At 34.4% G+C, this 16,934-nt stretch overlaps 1 long non-coding RNA gene across 2 annotated transcripts in view; it reads right to left on the minus strand.

Moving 5' to 3' along the window:
- Positions 1-2,573: 2,573 nt before the first annotated feature.
- The window catches only part of LOC132667388 (uncharacterized), a 131,096-nt gene continuing 116,735 nt past the window's right edge, over positions 2,574-16,934 (minus strand). The window contains exons 3-5 of one of the 2 annotated variants that reach the window (XR_009605119.3): positions 11,819-11,958; positions 11,542-11,622; positions 2,574-2,755 (exon numbers count right to left, since the gene is read on the minus strand). This is a non-coding gene — a long non-coding RNA (uncharacterized LOC132667388). Of the gene's footprint in view, positions 2,756-11,541; positions 11,626-11,818; positions 11,959-16,934 lie in introns of both variants that reach the window. The other variant, XR_013555411.2, reaches the window with a different exon arrangement.

Raw genomic sequence — 16,934 nt, forward strand, 5'->3', positions numbered from 1 at the left:
AAAACTCGGGGCAGGGGGATGAGGAAAAGTAGAGAGTCTCTGAGGGAACAAGTACATTCCAAGAATGCAGCAGAAAATCACAGCCTTTGTCCACATTGAATCTGAAAAATTGGGGTTTACTTACCTTCAATAAGAAAATTAATCATTGAATTCATTTTGGTATAAAATGAAAGAATAATTACAGAAGCCATGTAAAATACTTTCACTATTTAAATTTCTTTTCAGTAGCACATTGCTACACGAAGTAGAGAACATTTTGCCACTAAAGTGCTGAATGACAAATGTTTGTAAGGAAGAAAGATTTTTAATTCTATTAAAGCTACCCACAGACACATGGAAGATAATGTGATTTCATATAAGGTTATTTACTCGTTGTGCAAAAGTCATTAGTGCCCACTTGTAAATAAAAGTCTATGTGAACTTCACATGCATGTTGGAATTTCACATCTGGAATGAATCTTTTTGCAGAGACTGAAACGTATTCAAGTGGTTTTTTTTTACATATATGAGTTATAGGATCATTCCTAACTAACCAGTAATCACATTTCATTATGAAAATAGAAACAGCCTCTTGTGTAACTCAAAGATACAGATGGCAATTGGAGAAACCAATACTCCATGACAGAAAAACGCTTAGCACCTCTTTTTATTTTTCTTACTGCTGTTATTAAAATAAGGGTATTATGATACTTATTATAACACATTCAAATAGTAGAGTATATTTGAGTAAATATGGCCACAAAGTTGTTACTGCCCTTCTCACCAAGAAATGGAGTCTACTTTCTCATTCTTTCCTACTCACTTTGACCAACAGAATATAGTGGAAGTGATGTTGGGTGACTACTAAGACTTGTCCTCAAGGGAGCCTATGTACAGTGTTCCTTTTTGCCCTTTTAGAAAAACTCTGACTGTAAACATATTAGAGAGAACTCACAGGAGAGAGAGGCCTGGCCATCCCAGCCATTCCAACAAGGGGCCCAGACATGGGAGGGAGGCCATTCAGGACTAGCCAGCCCCTAACCCACCTACTGATTGTAGAAGGAGTGAACCTAGATGTGACATGGCATAAAGACAGGCTGTGCCAGTTATTCCTTGCCTAAACTGGTAGCCACAGAATTGTAGGCAAATAAGTAGCTATTGTTTGAAGTCACCAATCTTTGAGTACGTTGTTATATAGCAACAGGCAACTCATACATACAGAAAATTGTGAAATGATATATAACAGTTCTCCCTCCACAGATTCTCCATACCTCATTTCCCAGAAATTATCATTGCTACCATTTCTGTTGTTGTCCTTGTTCATTCTTCTTGACATTTTATGTGCCTTGATGAATGGATAGATAGATAGAAAGATAGATGAAGATAGATGAATAAGTTAGTAGATAGCTAGATTAACAGATAAGAGGTAGAGATAGAAAGATAGAAAGTTATTTCATAACTGTCATACCAGACACTATTCTGTAACTTTTGCTTTATCTAAGAATTTATTCTAGACAATTTTTCATACCAGTACATAAATGCATTCCTCATTCTTTTCAACAACTGTGTAATACTAGAATCATCATACAATACTTAACATTCCTTATTGGTAGACAGTGAGGTGCTTTACATATTTTTTCAATTACAAAATATTACTGCAATTAATATTATCATAGTCTCTTTTTTACACTTTTGCATGAACAAAAGGCAATGAGTGAACAAAAGACCCCAACTATAATTGCTGAGGAGAAGATATTTACCTTTTAAATGTAATAGCAAGTCCAAATTGTGATCCTCTAAATGTGTATTTATTTAGTTATTTTTTTTCCCTGAATTTGGGGGCTGTTTTGCTTGTTGTTGACCAACTCATGGAGACACATGTGCTTGCTTCCACCATATTTCTATTCCAAAGCTCACCGATTGTTGTGGAGATGTTGCCTTTCTATGGTGCTTGAGCACAACCTCTGCTTCTACAAGATGGTATGTTCACGTGTGTCTGGAACAATGAGTTTAACCCGTGTACCCATTCTGTTTAAAACTGCACTCAGAGTAAACACAACTCACCTGAGCCTGCTGAAATCTGCTGATGGCCAGGAAGGTGTGCAGTGCTCTGTCAAAGCCATCCAGCTTGAAGTCAGTCATCCTTACGGTCATTCTCATTGGGTTCTAATGAGATGGTGCATTTTGGAAAATGACAAAAAGCATGCCAGAAATTTGTAGGAATGTCTGAGTAAAGTAAATAAATAAGCAAAGGCTGGGTTTACCAGAGAATCGTGAAACGTGACACAAACAAAACTTTAAGACATTTTGAGGGGAGAAAAGAACCCTATTTATATCTATGCTGAAATACAGCACGTAACAAAGAAAGCACAGGAAACTTTCTGAGATTTAAACTGCAGGTGTGTGGTTCCTGCTGCTTCCCTTCCAGATGTGTTATCCATCAGTGAGCTACCCTATTAACCCTGCTGGATAAGTAGGCTCTGTTAGACAGGGAGCAGTCATTTCCTTAGTTCTCCAGGGATACCTGGTAGTCAGGCTAATGCAGAACTTTGGGACCTATCAGTGCCCAGATCTGAAATGCGCCTCACCAGGCCTTAGGTGAGCCTCACCAGGCTCACCGGGTCGTGAGTCTGCGAAGGCAGCCGCAGAGGAGAGATGTTTCTTTCGGTCTGGCTGAGGCTGTTCGGTCCCTACTGCCCTCCCTCTCAACAACACTGGCTTTCGCAGCTCCAGAAGGGGCTCACATAATTCTCATCCACATGGTTTTGTGGACTACCTGCAGCATGGGAGAAATACCACCATTTAGTTCAGTCTGTATTACCTGACCAAAAATCTAATCCAACTATAATAATTTTATTTGCCTTTCAGCTATTCTGCTGTCTTGTGCTGCCCTGATACATGGTTCAGGCTTGTGAGAAGCCATGACTACCTCATTCAGTGGCAAACTATCCACATCATTGAGACACAAGTAAAGTAAGTAAGCAGACAACAAAATTACCCTTTGGTAAAGGTCTTGTTCAATGCCAGTAACCGCAAGTTGGGTTTTGTTTAATTTGGAGTACACTGAAATTATATCGATAAATGAACATTTAAGTTCATCTGAAAACCAAAGGTCAAAAAGTTCAAATAACTTCCTCTTCTCTTAGCTATTGTTTTAGCAAAAAGAGTCAAGGAAGTAGCTAAAACATTAATCTTTTTTTTGTTTTTTCTTCGAAACAAACATATTCTAAAGTGTGTCAAGGAGTAAGCACAGGTTTAAATGAAACTACTAACTTATAAGAAGAGATTAATCTTCATATTCTTGGGTATGAGGAAATACAGAGCACTAGGTATTTAAGTGTAGCTAAGTAGTGTTTTAATGATAAGGGTTTCTGAAATAGTTTAATAACAATGACAGTAAGTGTTTAAAATCTGTAAGCAATATACTAAACAGTAGTCTAAGCACAATTGTTACACCATTTCTTTTTTAAAACATTTCTACGAGTTCCCTAACATTACTACCATTTGAATCTGAGGAAATTCTCGTTCAAAATCTTACACAAAGAGCAATTTATCCAAGTTCAAAGAGCTAGTGAGTATCAGAGCCAGAATTTAAATATGTGCATTTGATTAATTTATAAATAGAGACTTGTTACAGACAATTAAAAAAAAACTCAACAATACATGTAATACTTTATAGCAGTTACAGTAGCTCATTATCTAGTTTGCTCTTCAAATAATCTTGTCAGTTAAGTTCAGAGCTGTTATCTCTACCATTATGCAAATGAAATTAATGAGGTTCAAAGATTGACTTTTTCAAGGTCATCCAGTTACACTACTGAGGTGCATTTGGCACCCAAGTCTAGTTCTTTTGAGGTGATTTTTCTCAACTATCCCAAAACTAATCAAAGAGGCATTTGGTAGAAAGTAAATTACAAGTGAAATGTCATCAAGAAGAAAAATTACAGCATTGTGATCAATAGATATGTGGTAAATTTTAATTCCAAATGGTGAATTCAGAATATATTTGATTAAGAGGAAATTCATTTTGAATGATTTCATTCTCAACACCAAAAATATGGCCTACCACATAATAGATTCTTAAATACTTGTTGATGGAATAAGTGAATGAATGAATCTATTACAAGACACCACTGTACTAGGATATTTTTCTTGTCCTTATTTAAACCATAAAGAAATTATCTACCTATGAATTTAAATGTCGAATACTTAATTTATTGTGCCTCTGTTCAAAGTTAAGCAAAATGTTTTTGAAATAATCTAAAATTGATATATGTCTAAGTAGTGTGACTTCTTGTGAAAAATGGAATAATTCAAAGTACCAGACATATGAGCAGGTATTGATAATTATGCTATTATAAATTATCAGTACTCCATTTAAACATTTATGTGTTTTTCAAAATTAACCAATAGCTCCATTTTGGCCAAATCTCATACACACACACACACACACACACACACACACACAGGACAGCTGGAGTCTGTCCAATATAAAATATAATAATTCTGCCCACATATTACATTTAGTATCAAATATTAACATGCATCACACTCACCTGGAGGGCTTGTTAAAATGTAGATTAAATGGGCCCTATCATAGGTATGGAGCAGAGCCTGAAAATTTGCATTTCTAACCAGTTTCCAGGTGATGTTGAACTGCCCACCAAAGGACTACATTTTTTGACCCACTACTATCATGAAAAGTGCTACATTTGCCTGGAACTCCTGCTTTTAAAATTAAGAACAGAAACAGTTCCTCTCAACCACCATCCTCCTGTCCCACATTACATCCTCAAATTTGGTTCACGTGATTTGCTCATATGCCAAAGGTAATTTGTGTTTGTAAGAATTAATAGATTTCCTAAGTTTATAGGTTCCAACACAGCCTCAGGGCTTTAGATTGAACACTGAATAGATTCAGCTTATAATGGAGGATCCAACGATTATAACAACAAATTAAGAAGTCAAAACGCTAAATCATCACAATTGTTTTCTGTCTAGTTGAAAGTTACCTATAACTAAAAATGCAATATATTGCCATTATTCAGCAAAGGTTTATTAGGTGTTGCTAGTGTTAGTAAATCAGTCTAATGAAAGATGTTAGCTATTTCAAGCTGACTATATACACAGAGGTATCAGATCTAAACATCACTGCCACGAGTAGCAAGGGTTAGAAATAATTACTATGACCTTGGATGTTTGACTTCATTTTTCACCAGCTTGCTTTTAGTTGCAGTCAAAATGAGTCTGGCCATATACTGTAAAATCTGTGAAACATATGCTATATAACTCCATGTAACTACAGGCAGAGGACTGTGTTCAATTCAATGTTTAAATTGATATTTAGTTAAAAAAAAGAAACTTAACCAAGGACAAAAGAAATTAGGTAGAACATAGTTAAAATGTTAGGATTAGCGAAAAATAATGAGGACTTCAAAATCTAAGAAAAAATAAAAAGATTTAAGACAGGGATTGTTACTTGATTGGGAAACATTAACCAAATGCCAGAATTAGACCTGATAATATCCATCATTTATGTGTCATTTATTCTATTAATACTAGTCCTTCCAACAACCCAGTTTTCAGATGAAGAAACTGAAGATCAAATATTTGACTTGTCCAAGTCCAGTTAGCCAGCATATCAAATAATATTTAAATAATGTCTAAACAAGCTGTACATGTACAATCACGGGGTTTACTAAACAAGCCTATGGAATAGGAAAAAATGTTATGTTTTATTCAGTTTCAAATACACCCTTTCAATCTCACATTTAAATAGTTCTCAATGGCTTATGCTTTGCTCTTTCTTCTATTCTTTTTTGTTTAATTTTTTAAATGTTATTTATTTTTGAGAGCGAGAGAGACCAGGGGGCAGGGGAGGGGCAGAGAGCGAGGGAGACACAGAATCCGAAGCAGGCTCCAGGCTCTGAGCTGTCGCACAGAGCCTAATGAGGGGCTCCAACTCACAGAATGCGAGATCATGACCTGAGCCAAAGTCGGATGCTTAACTGACTGAGCCACCCAGAAGCCCCATCTTCTATTCTTTTCTTGATTATGAATTTGTATCACCATAGCCATGGTATACAATTTGTATACTAGTTGATTAATGCACTATGTATCCAGCCTCCTTTATTTCTTTAATTTTTAAAAAATTTTTAAACATGTATTTATTTATTTTGAGAGACAGAGGGATAGAGAGTGAGCAGGGAAGGGAAAGAGAGAGAAGGAGAGAGGGAATCCTGAGCAGGCTCTTCACTGTCAGTGGAGAGCCCAACTGGGGCTTGAATTCATGAACCATGAGATCATGACCTGAGCCTAAATCAAGAGTCAGTCCCTTAACTGACTGAACCACCTAGGTGCCCCTCCAGCTTCCTTTATTTACTAAAGCAGTGACAACAGAGACTACTTGGGAATGATCTAAAATTGTAACACATCTATTTAGTTACTAATGACTAACTCAAACTTGTCTTTTCCTTTAAAGAAATTTCAACAGCTGTAATTCCATATTATGTCTCCATTGGCAATTAAAGGATAATATTTCTATTTAATCAAAGGCATATTTTGAGCATTATGGGGTTAATGCATGTGAAGTCTATGTTGCTCTCCTGAAACTGATGCAAAATAGATTATTTCAACGTGCTTTATTTAACTCAGCCAAGTTTCTCAAGTGTGCATTTCCAGCTTTTGTAAGTTACTACTTCTGCAAGATTCCATTGTATTCTAATTATCCATATTACTTTTCTTCATTTCTCTTATTTAAGTAGTTTAGTATCTCAGTCATTTGAGGTTATCACTGATTTCTTTAATTTCATACCTCTCCTAATTTATTAGTGAGCCTATTTTTTATCTCTCTCTCTCTCTCTTTTACTGATATGATTATAAAACCTCATCTTTTCTCCTCAATGCCTTTTTGCTTTCCTTATCTCGGCTCCTTTTTTTTTTTTTTTTTCTTATTAACTTTCTGCATCCTATTAACTTTCCTACAATCCTTATTCAGTGAAATATATTCTTTCTTGGTTCACATCCCACTTCTCTGATGGTAAGTCTTTAAACTGTGTGTGTGTGTGGGTGTGGGTGTGTGTGAGTGTGTGGGTGTGTACACATTTGTCCTTATAGAAAGGAGACATTTTAAATTAATTCAATTCACATGATATAACTGCATTATCTCCATTATAGTATAGTCTTCTATCTCAGGCTATTATTCTCTAACTATCCCTCCCTATATGTATTATACTACTGTTCTTCATATTATGATTTTCATTTTGGTTTTGCTCACACACTCCTTTAATATTACATTCAATCTCCTTAGGTACTAAATGGTCAAACAGAGTAATGAATTGTTCTTAATTATTTACTCATATACTTTAGGAAAACAAGAGCCCGCATGGTAAAAATAATAAAGACTATAGTTTGTTCTAATTAATGGCAACTTTAAAATCGCAAACTTCTTCACACCAAGTAATTGAAACTCTAGCTTATCATTTTGAAAATATAAATAACTCTGTAATTAGAAACTCAGATATAAGATTAAAAAATAGGTGGGTTGACATATTTGTATCCTCAAGTAACATTTCACAGGAAGTGTTGTATTTGACATACCATTAAGACATAAGGCCATACTTGAAATCACTTCTATGGGAGTTTTCCACCCACAGTGTCAGCTAAGGGACCATCACAGGTAGGTCATATGAGTGTCCCTCCCTACTCCTAGACATAAACCTTGTGACTAAGGGACAGCCAAATCACAGGCTGGCTATTTATCTATTGAGTGGTCTGGTTTGAAAGTTCTGCCCTAATTTAGCTGAACCAATCAGTCCTTATTCTTGAACCTTGAAATACAGAAAGAATCAAGTCATTAGCTGTAAAGTCTACAATGAAAAGACCAGATTCAGGGAGGCAAGATGAGTCAAATATTAAGAAAAAAATTATGTAGAAACTAGAAAAATGAAATATTGAAAGAGTATACATTGTAACAGTGCTTTTTAATGTGCAGGAGTGTGGAATGTACCTTCTGCAAAAGAAGATTCTCAGAGCAGGGGGTGCAAAAAGCTTGAAAATATCTTGTAAGGGATTCAGAGTAGAAAGTGAGAAAGTCCCATACAGACACTGTGGACAGTTATGAAGAAGCAGTAATAGTGAGGTGCAGGAGTAAAGATTCATGAATTCTTTTTTTTTTTTAATATAATTTATTGTCAAGTTAGCTAACATACAGCGTATACGGTGTGCTCTTGGCTTTGGAAGTAGATTCCCATGATTCATCACTTCTTGCTGCTGGAATTGCCAGAACTGTCTCAGACCCAAAACTTTTCATCCACTTCCGGTATTTCTAAGGCCACACACTAATACATATTCTAATCTTGGATTTTTTTTTATTTTTTTAAATTTACATCCAAATTAGTTAGCATATAGTGAAACAATGATTTCAAGAGTAAATTCCTTAATGCCCCTTACCCATTTAACCCATCCCCCCTCCCACAACCCCTCCAGTAACCCTCAGTTTGTTCTCCATCTTTATGAGTCTCTTCTGTTTTGTCCCCCTCTCTGTTTTTATATTATTTTTGTTTCCCTTCCCTTATGTTTATCCGTTTTGTCTCTTAAAGTCCTCATATGAGTGAAGTTGTATGATTTTTGTCTTTCTCTGACTGACTAATTTCACTTAGCATAATATCCTCCAGTTCCATCCACGTAGTTGCAAATGGCAAGATTTCATTCTTTTTGATTGCTGAGTAATACTCCATTGTATATATATACCACATTTTCTTTATCCATTCATCCATCAATGGACATTTGGGCTCTTTCCATACTTTGGCTATTGTTGATAGTCCAATCTTGGATTTTAAATAGAATCTCTCTTACTGTCACACATATCTTTATAATAAACTGTCACCAAATTGAGCTGTCTTGAGTGAGTTTCCTTTCCTTATAATCAATAGAAGCCCAGCAAAAGTATTCATTCTGGTTTAATTCCATAAGTACTTTTTGATTACTTGGAATGTATAACAAACTGTGACTGATGATATGATATATATGATATGATATGATATGATATGATATGATATTGATATATATTCAAAATATGTTTGCATAGATATATTCAAAAATGAATTGCGCCTAATTCTCAAGGAGTTTGCCATCTGATAGAGAAAAAATTCTTATAGAAATAATAGAAAATCATAAAGTACCTAAAAAAGGAAAGGTCAATGCATGCAATGTTTTGGGTTTTTTTTTTCTATATTTTATTCTGCTGATTAAGAGTGTTCTATGCTTTACCTCACATAATATAGCTAAAAGTAGTGCTTGATCACAAACACCAAACTTAAATAAAGAATAAAGAAAAAAGCTTTGAGGAAGAAAAATTTGGTTGTAGTAGTTGAGAATAATAGGAAACTGACTATGTAGACTTACAGCATAATTTTACGTTTCAGAAAGTAAATGCGATCAGTGTCCTAATGCAATTAATGGCAAATGTATCTAAGTTTCATATATCAAAATTCTTGCCTTTTATTGTTGTATAATATTGTTTTATATGTATATTATATATGTAGGTATAAGAAATTATAACTGTGTTATTTTATATTATTTATATATCTTTTATTATTATATCATAATATATTTTTCAAATTGTATCTCTTAAAAAAACCAGCCTTCACAAAAGTCCCCAGCAAAATGAGAAAAAGACTTTAGTTAAATATGACAGTTGTTCAGAGCTTGATGTTGTCTATCTGAGGACACTGCAGGAATTATCTGCAGTCATCATAGTCGTGAGTAATTATGAGTGAAGACTATTCTGATTACACTGACAAGACAAGGAGAAGCAGGTTAAGAGAGCAGCAGATGGGATTCAGATTAAAAAATTAGAATATGACATTTCAACTCTAACTGAAATACGTTTTCTTGGCAAGAAGAAAGAATCCCTTTTCCCAGAAATTTCCGAGGAAATAAAGAATATGCTATAGTGCTTCTCAGAAGCAGAAAGAGAGATTTAGGCTTCCGTTTGAATTAACTTCTGATTCTGCTTCTAAATGTATATTTGTTACAAAAGTCACTCATACGCTTGAGCCATTAATACTACACCTTATAGCAATAGATTAAAGACACATGCATGGATGCCTATATACACACCAAAAACAACTGATCTAGTTTTTCAAAGCAGCTTTACAATTATTCCTGGGAAGGACAGTATTTGTCTTACGTGGTTACTAATCTATTCATAAAATATTCATTGAATGCCAGTTACATGGAGATGGTTGCTGTGAGAGTACACAGGTAATCTGCACTATATTCTAGGAAAAGATTATCAACTGAATTTACTGCTCTGAGATACTCTGTCTTTAGTATCACATCTGGCAGTGACCAAGGGATGAGTTTTATTAAAGTAGCTTGTCTTTTTTCCTTGTTGTTGTTTTTAAATCATGGCATTCCAACAAACAGTCCTATATATGGAAATTAAAAAAAAAAAACAAACACCTCATATACTCTTTATTGCACAAAATCTCAAGATGTTTCACAATGAGGACCCCCTACAAGCAAAACAAATTGACTCCAGCTAAGTTATAATATCGATTATACTCCTCTATTTTTATACAATCAACACTTTTTTAACTCTACAGTCAAGCTATTGGAATAACTAATTAAATATTATTAAATTGGGTCAATAAGGGAATAGTATATAGATCTAAATTGGCTTTTAATAATCTTAGGATTTTGTTTTATTTTCTTCAGCAATAAAAAGTGAAAATGTGAATTAAATTAAGTGTATCCACATACTGTAGAGTGCAGATAGTTGGGATTAGATAGTTTATGAAAGCAATCTAACTTCATATAAATAAAAACAATAGCAATGATGAGTTCTTTAAAAAGAATGAATCAGACAGATAATCACAATTTAGTATTCAGAAATGTAAGCCATAAAAAGAATCAAGTGGATAAAATAGTCTCCCCACTGAGCATCATATTTTGTATTATCTTGTACAGGAGATGAAATTTACAGAAGAAACATTTTACCTTTAATGAACTCTAATTTTGATAATCGAGTTGCCAATTAACAGAATAATTGCAAGGGTAGATTAATGTCACAATTCTCATTCAGTTATCTTTCAGCCACTCTCCGTGTGTGTGGTAAATATTCAAAGCACATTTTTTTCTTGAGCATTTCCTCAACCCAGATTTTACCTTTAACATAATTGACAAATTTGGAGGGCATATTTTACTACAAGAGCCTGAGGACCTGATCCTATCATTAAAAGCACCCCAGGAAGAAAAATTCAAATGCAAATTTCAACTGACCTTTGTGGAAACAACTCATATTATTTTGCATCAGTAGCCACTAGAGATTTGTCTGGCTATATATGGATTTCCACATCTGTCAGCTATAAGTGCACTTCATCTGTCTGCTAAATCAGAGAGCCAGAAATAGATGACAGTGATCAAGTCTTTGAGCTTCTCTTAAATTAGCCACATCATGAGGTAAAGTTAGTTTCTCCACTGGGCTTTCATCCTAAAGGTTTTACTCCTAAGAAACTTAGAGAAAAGAATACACCAGAAAAGCAAATGGAGTCTTACCTCTTCCTTTCGCTGATTTTTTTTCTTCTTTTTTCTCCTTGGAATGGAGTGCTGACCAGACAGCCTGTCTGGGGGTAGGTCCTGCTGGGAGAACTGAGCATAAATTACTCTTGTTTGCAGCTACCTAAGCTGTGCTACCAAAATACAACTGCAGCAAGAAAGCTATAATGAACTTCACCTGTGCCCAGGTTGCCTTCCAGATCTCTGTTCCTAACCCCCTACTGTTTCTTTCCTTTGTGAACTGATTTAAAAAATAATAAAATAAAAGCTTACTTACCCTTAGACTTGAGTCCCGGGTGATATGCACACCAGCTGCTAGTATGGAAAATGCATTGATTTTTTTTTTTCCTTTTTCCTTTCCATCTCCATCTTCATTAAATAAAGGGTCAGTGTGGTGAGATAGGGAAGCACAACCACCTGTGTAAGACAGCACACATCTGCCTAACATTTGGCTTCCCAGTTTGACCACCAGACTATAGAAAATATTTTCTAAACTAAGGTTAAGAAAAGGCAAGACATCTCTGAGTCGCTCTGTGTATCATCTGTGTATCATTTTCCCCAGTGTGGACATGTGGGAAAAAAATAGGTGATAGGAAGAAAAATGTGTACAGAAAAATCCTGTAGAAAGCTCAAGAAAAAGTGTTTTGCACTTACCCTAATACCTAACGTCCTCCTCCCCTTTTAGAATGGTGTTTTTTAAGTAGAGGCTCTATTTTAAGCACAAAAGAGAGCAAAATAAGTTTAAAACCTGCAACAGGATTCAAAACGTCATCCCTAGCAAAGTGTTCACTGCAGCCTAAGTTCAGGAAACTTACCCCAGTGCTGGAAGTCTGTCTCCTTTGCCATCTGACACCTAGAGGTACTCAGTGTTGAATATTACTTAGCCGATTATGAACAGGAAACCTTAGCTAGAAGTAGCACATTTTGTTGTAAAGGTATGGAAGTGAACATTTGCAGTACACAAAGACTTAGGTCTTCATTTTTCAAAGATGTACAACTTACTCCTAACAGCCTTTATTTCATGGTAGGTCTGGGAGTTCCAAGGAGAAATATAGTATGTAGCATACAACCAACATTATGATTCATTATGTGGGTGTTAACATTGCACTTCTTGGCAAGCCAGGAGTCCTTGATGCATGCCAACTGTCATTTTCTAGCCAAAAGTCTTAAGGTAATATCATCAACTCCTTCTACATTAAAGTTAATAATTAAGCAAGTCTTCTAACTCATACTAATGTATTAGATATGATTAATAAGAGTAATTGTATATGAGCTACAACTCAGGACCTATTGCCCTTACCAAGTTAATATCTACATGAATAATTGCTCTACCCTTTTTCTATGTGTGAATAGTCTATTGCCATTTCCTGTGTTATTAATAAGAATCTTCAGGGATGCCTGGGTGGCTCAGTTGGTTAAGCATCTGACTCTTGATTTCGGCTCAGGTCATGATCTCATGGTTCATGGGATCCAGCCCTGTGTTGGGCTTTGTGCTGATAGTGCAGACCCTGCTTGGGATTGTCTTTCTCCCTCTCTCTTTCTCTGCCCTGCACACATGTGCTCTCTCTCTATCTCTCTCCGCCCCCCCCCCTTCCCCCTGCCCACTCTCTCAAAATAAATAAAAATAAACTTAAAAAAAATAAGAATCTTCAATGTCTACTTCTTAGGCCAGGTGGAATTTAACTTGGATAAAACTGAAGAAGGTAGAGAAGCATCTGATAATAAAAATACTTTTTGCATCCATTTTGACTTCTCAAGGGATGTTTCCTATAACATTATAATTTATCTGATATTTTCTCTTAGAAACAGATTTGAAGTTTTAGGAGAGTCCAAACAGTAAAGTATGTCTTCACCTAGGAGAGCTGCTGTTAGGGGATTATTAGTTCTGGAATAATTAGGAAAGATCTGGCAATTATATTCAGTACTGCATGATTGAAGAAAGTATGGCTATACATCATAATCCTGCCAAACACACATATTACATTTATATTTAAATAATGCATACGTTTGGGGTGCCCGGGTTAAGCGTTTGACTTTGGCTCAGGTCATGATCTCATGGTTTGTGAGTTCAAGCCCTGAGTTGGGCTCTGTGCTGATAGCTCAGTGCCTGGAGCCTGCTTTGGGTTCTGTGTTTCCCTCTCTCTCTCTCTGCCCCTCCCCCGCTTGCGCTCTCTCTTTCTCTCTCTCTCTCTCTCTCTCTCAAGAATAAACATTAAAAAATAATAAATAAATAAATGATGCATATGTTTTGTAACTCCATTTTGTATTTATTAAACAATATTTCCAAATTAATGTTACCAGGTAGAGAGGCCAAGTATTGAAGAGAACATACCTGTTGTTCTAGATCATAGGCAAGAAATGAAGGTAACTCTGTCACCTTAGACAAATTATTTTAACTGTATGTTCCTCACCTATATTATGGAGAAATTATATCCATTTCATATTTATTGTGGAAATTGAATGAAATAATGCCTATGAATTACTTAACACATTATAGTCAATTAATGTGAACAGGTATGTAAAAAACAACCACCAAGCCTATGAATCAATACTTTTCAGGTCAATATTTACCACTCTTATTGCTTCATTTTATAATTATTTTATTCTTACCATCTAAAGATTTTCTTGGATAAAATTCTCAAAATATGACCCCTTCATTTCTACTGTGTGTTATTATTGATACAGGTGTTACTTACTTTTCATTGCAACTCACTCTGACTGCTAAAGGCCAAAAAGCAGCTTGTAACATCCTTTCCCCCAAATGGATCTCTCTCTCCCCACCCCCCCCTCCTCAGGATTCTTACTCTAATACATCTCTTTATTTTTCTAAGATTAAATCTGAATTCCCTTCAAAGTAGACTTGGACTCTTATTTTTAAGTGATACTTGTATAGAAAAGTACAACTCAGCACCTCCTCATTTTCCATGAAAAACAAAATAAGCCAACCAACTAAACAACAAATGCAATACAAAAAATATAAATGAATAAAAACTACAAGAAGTCAGAAAAGAAGATAAAATCCACATCCTTTATGCAATGCTGACTCTTGGCTATGAAGAGACGGGGGGAAATGTTACTGCCAGAATTGAGAGCAAGTGTAGATCCAAAGTATAACTAAGCCCAGCTCAGCTCAGCACCTCAGAGTCTCTGGACATGTGAGGCAGTCAAGGGTCAGATTTAGAGCAAGTACTGACTGGGAGTCTCACCACATCCTTTGAGCCCCCTCATAGAGCAGTGATGGAAGTGGAGCAGGTCTTACAGTTGAATTAAAGCCACCTGGTGAATGCAGGGCACTCTGGGAGCAGACCAACAGCGGTGTTCATTAGACTCCCTTCCAGCCCTGTACCCCCAAACATTTGATAGCCATCTAAGTCAACAATCCAGGCAAGGACAAGCTGTATACTCTATCTGATCCAAACACCAAGGCTGCATAGAAATTATTCACCTAAGAATTGATAGAGAGAAAAGGAAAATGACACAAATATCAACAAACATAGAAGGGAAAATAACTTTTATAATTAAGGCCACAGAGAACAGATTAATCACATGCATTTTTAAAATGATTTCTTCAAAATAGAATCTAACCTAAAGAGATGGAGAGTCAAATTAGCAGTTCAAGACTGAAGAAAGTATGTTTACTGATGGTGAGCACTGAAACTGTTTTAAATTTTAATACTGAATAGGAATGAAAAAAAAAAGAAAAGAAAAGAAAAAGGATGAAAAAGATCCCATTTTAAACTTGATCCTAACAATTAGAAAAATGAAAATTACAGAATGTATTTGAAAAATGTAAAGTAACCACTTGGAGAATTTAAAATAGAACCTGAATTTCCAAAACCTCCAAAAATGAAGGAAAGCGGGAGAGAAAGAAAACAAAACAAAACAAAACAAACAAACAAAAAGGCAGAACTCAACGTTAGATCCCAACAAATCAAAGCTGAAATGAAGGGAAAGTGTGCTACAGGAACACAAACTAAAAGAAATCAGGAATTACTAATGAACAAAATAGTAAGCAAGCAAAAAAGGGATAATTCATACCACAAATGGGAACCTTGTGAATGATTGGAATATATCCAACAATACTGCATTGGAATACATAAAACAAAACAAAACAAAACAAAACAAAACAAAACAAACAAACAAAAACTCTCACAACAGAGATAAAGTGGAATAAACACCAGAAGTAGAATAAGAATAGAAAGTTTTAATAAATTCTCTCATTCTTTAAGAGGTTAGGGTAACAAAAGCAATCAAGGATATGCGGGATTTAGAAAATACCATTACTAGCTTTGATTTCAATAGTTGCAAATTAAAATCTTTACCTCAAAACTGGAAAAGAAAACTTATTTAAATTACACAGATCACTTATTTAAAATACACAGATCACTTTTTATTGAAGTATGAACTTAGAAATTCATAAAAAGAATGTAAAGCTCAATACCTTATCCCACAGTAGACATCTATGTAGCTATTACCAGTCAAGAAAGTAGAATATTCTCAGTACACTGGAAGGCCACTTCATGGTGCCCTGTAGTCATTATATCCTCCTTCTTCCCCAAGGAGAACTGTTATTATGATTTCTAAGACTGTATGTTTATTACTTGTTTTTCAACTTTATATTAATGGAATTATATATTATATATTATTATATATTATATAATATATTACTATATATTATATATTATTATATATTATATATTATTATATATTATATATTATTATATATTATATGATATATTATTATATATTATATATTATTATATACTATATAATATATTATTATATATTATATAATATATTATTATATATTATATATTATTATATATTATATATTATATATTATATATTATATATTATATATTATATATTATATATTATATACATATATTATTATATATTATTAATATATAAAATATATTTTATTATATAAAAATTTATTATATTATATATATATTTTTTTGTCTAGCTTCTCTTGGGAAACATTATATAATGAGAATTATACATGTTTCATAAAACAGCCATTCATTCACTTTCAAAGCCATTGCTTATTATCTTTTATTGCCATATTGGTTAACCCATATGAATAAATCAGACTTTATACTTTCTACTGTTGATGGATATATGGGCTATTTCATTAGTTTTGCTTCTTATTATCAGTGTTGCTAAGGATATCATTTTACTTGTCTCTAAGTACACACATGCACCCATTTCTGTAAGATATATACCTTTAAATGAAACTGCTGGTTTGTACCACATGTATACATACAACTTTAGTAGATACTGTCAAACTTTTTCATAAGTGGATCTATCAAATGAAATTCCCATAAGCTTTAGTGAGAATTTCCCATGAGCATAATCTCCATTGCTCCCATCCTTGTCAACACTTATAAATT

This window comes from Panthera onca, chromosome B2 (assembly GCF_046562875.1).
Source record: "Panthera onca isolate mPanOnc1 chromosome B2, mPanOnc1 haplotype 2, whole genome shotgun sequence".
NCBI classification, from domain to species: Eukaryota; Metazoa; Chordata; class Mammalia; order Carnivora; family Felidae; genus Panthera; species Panthera onca.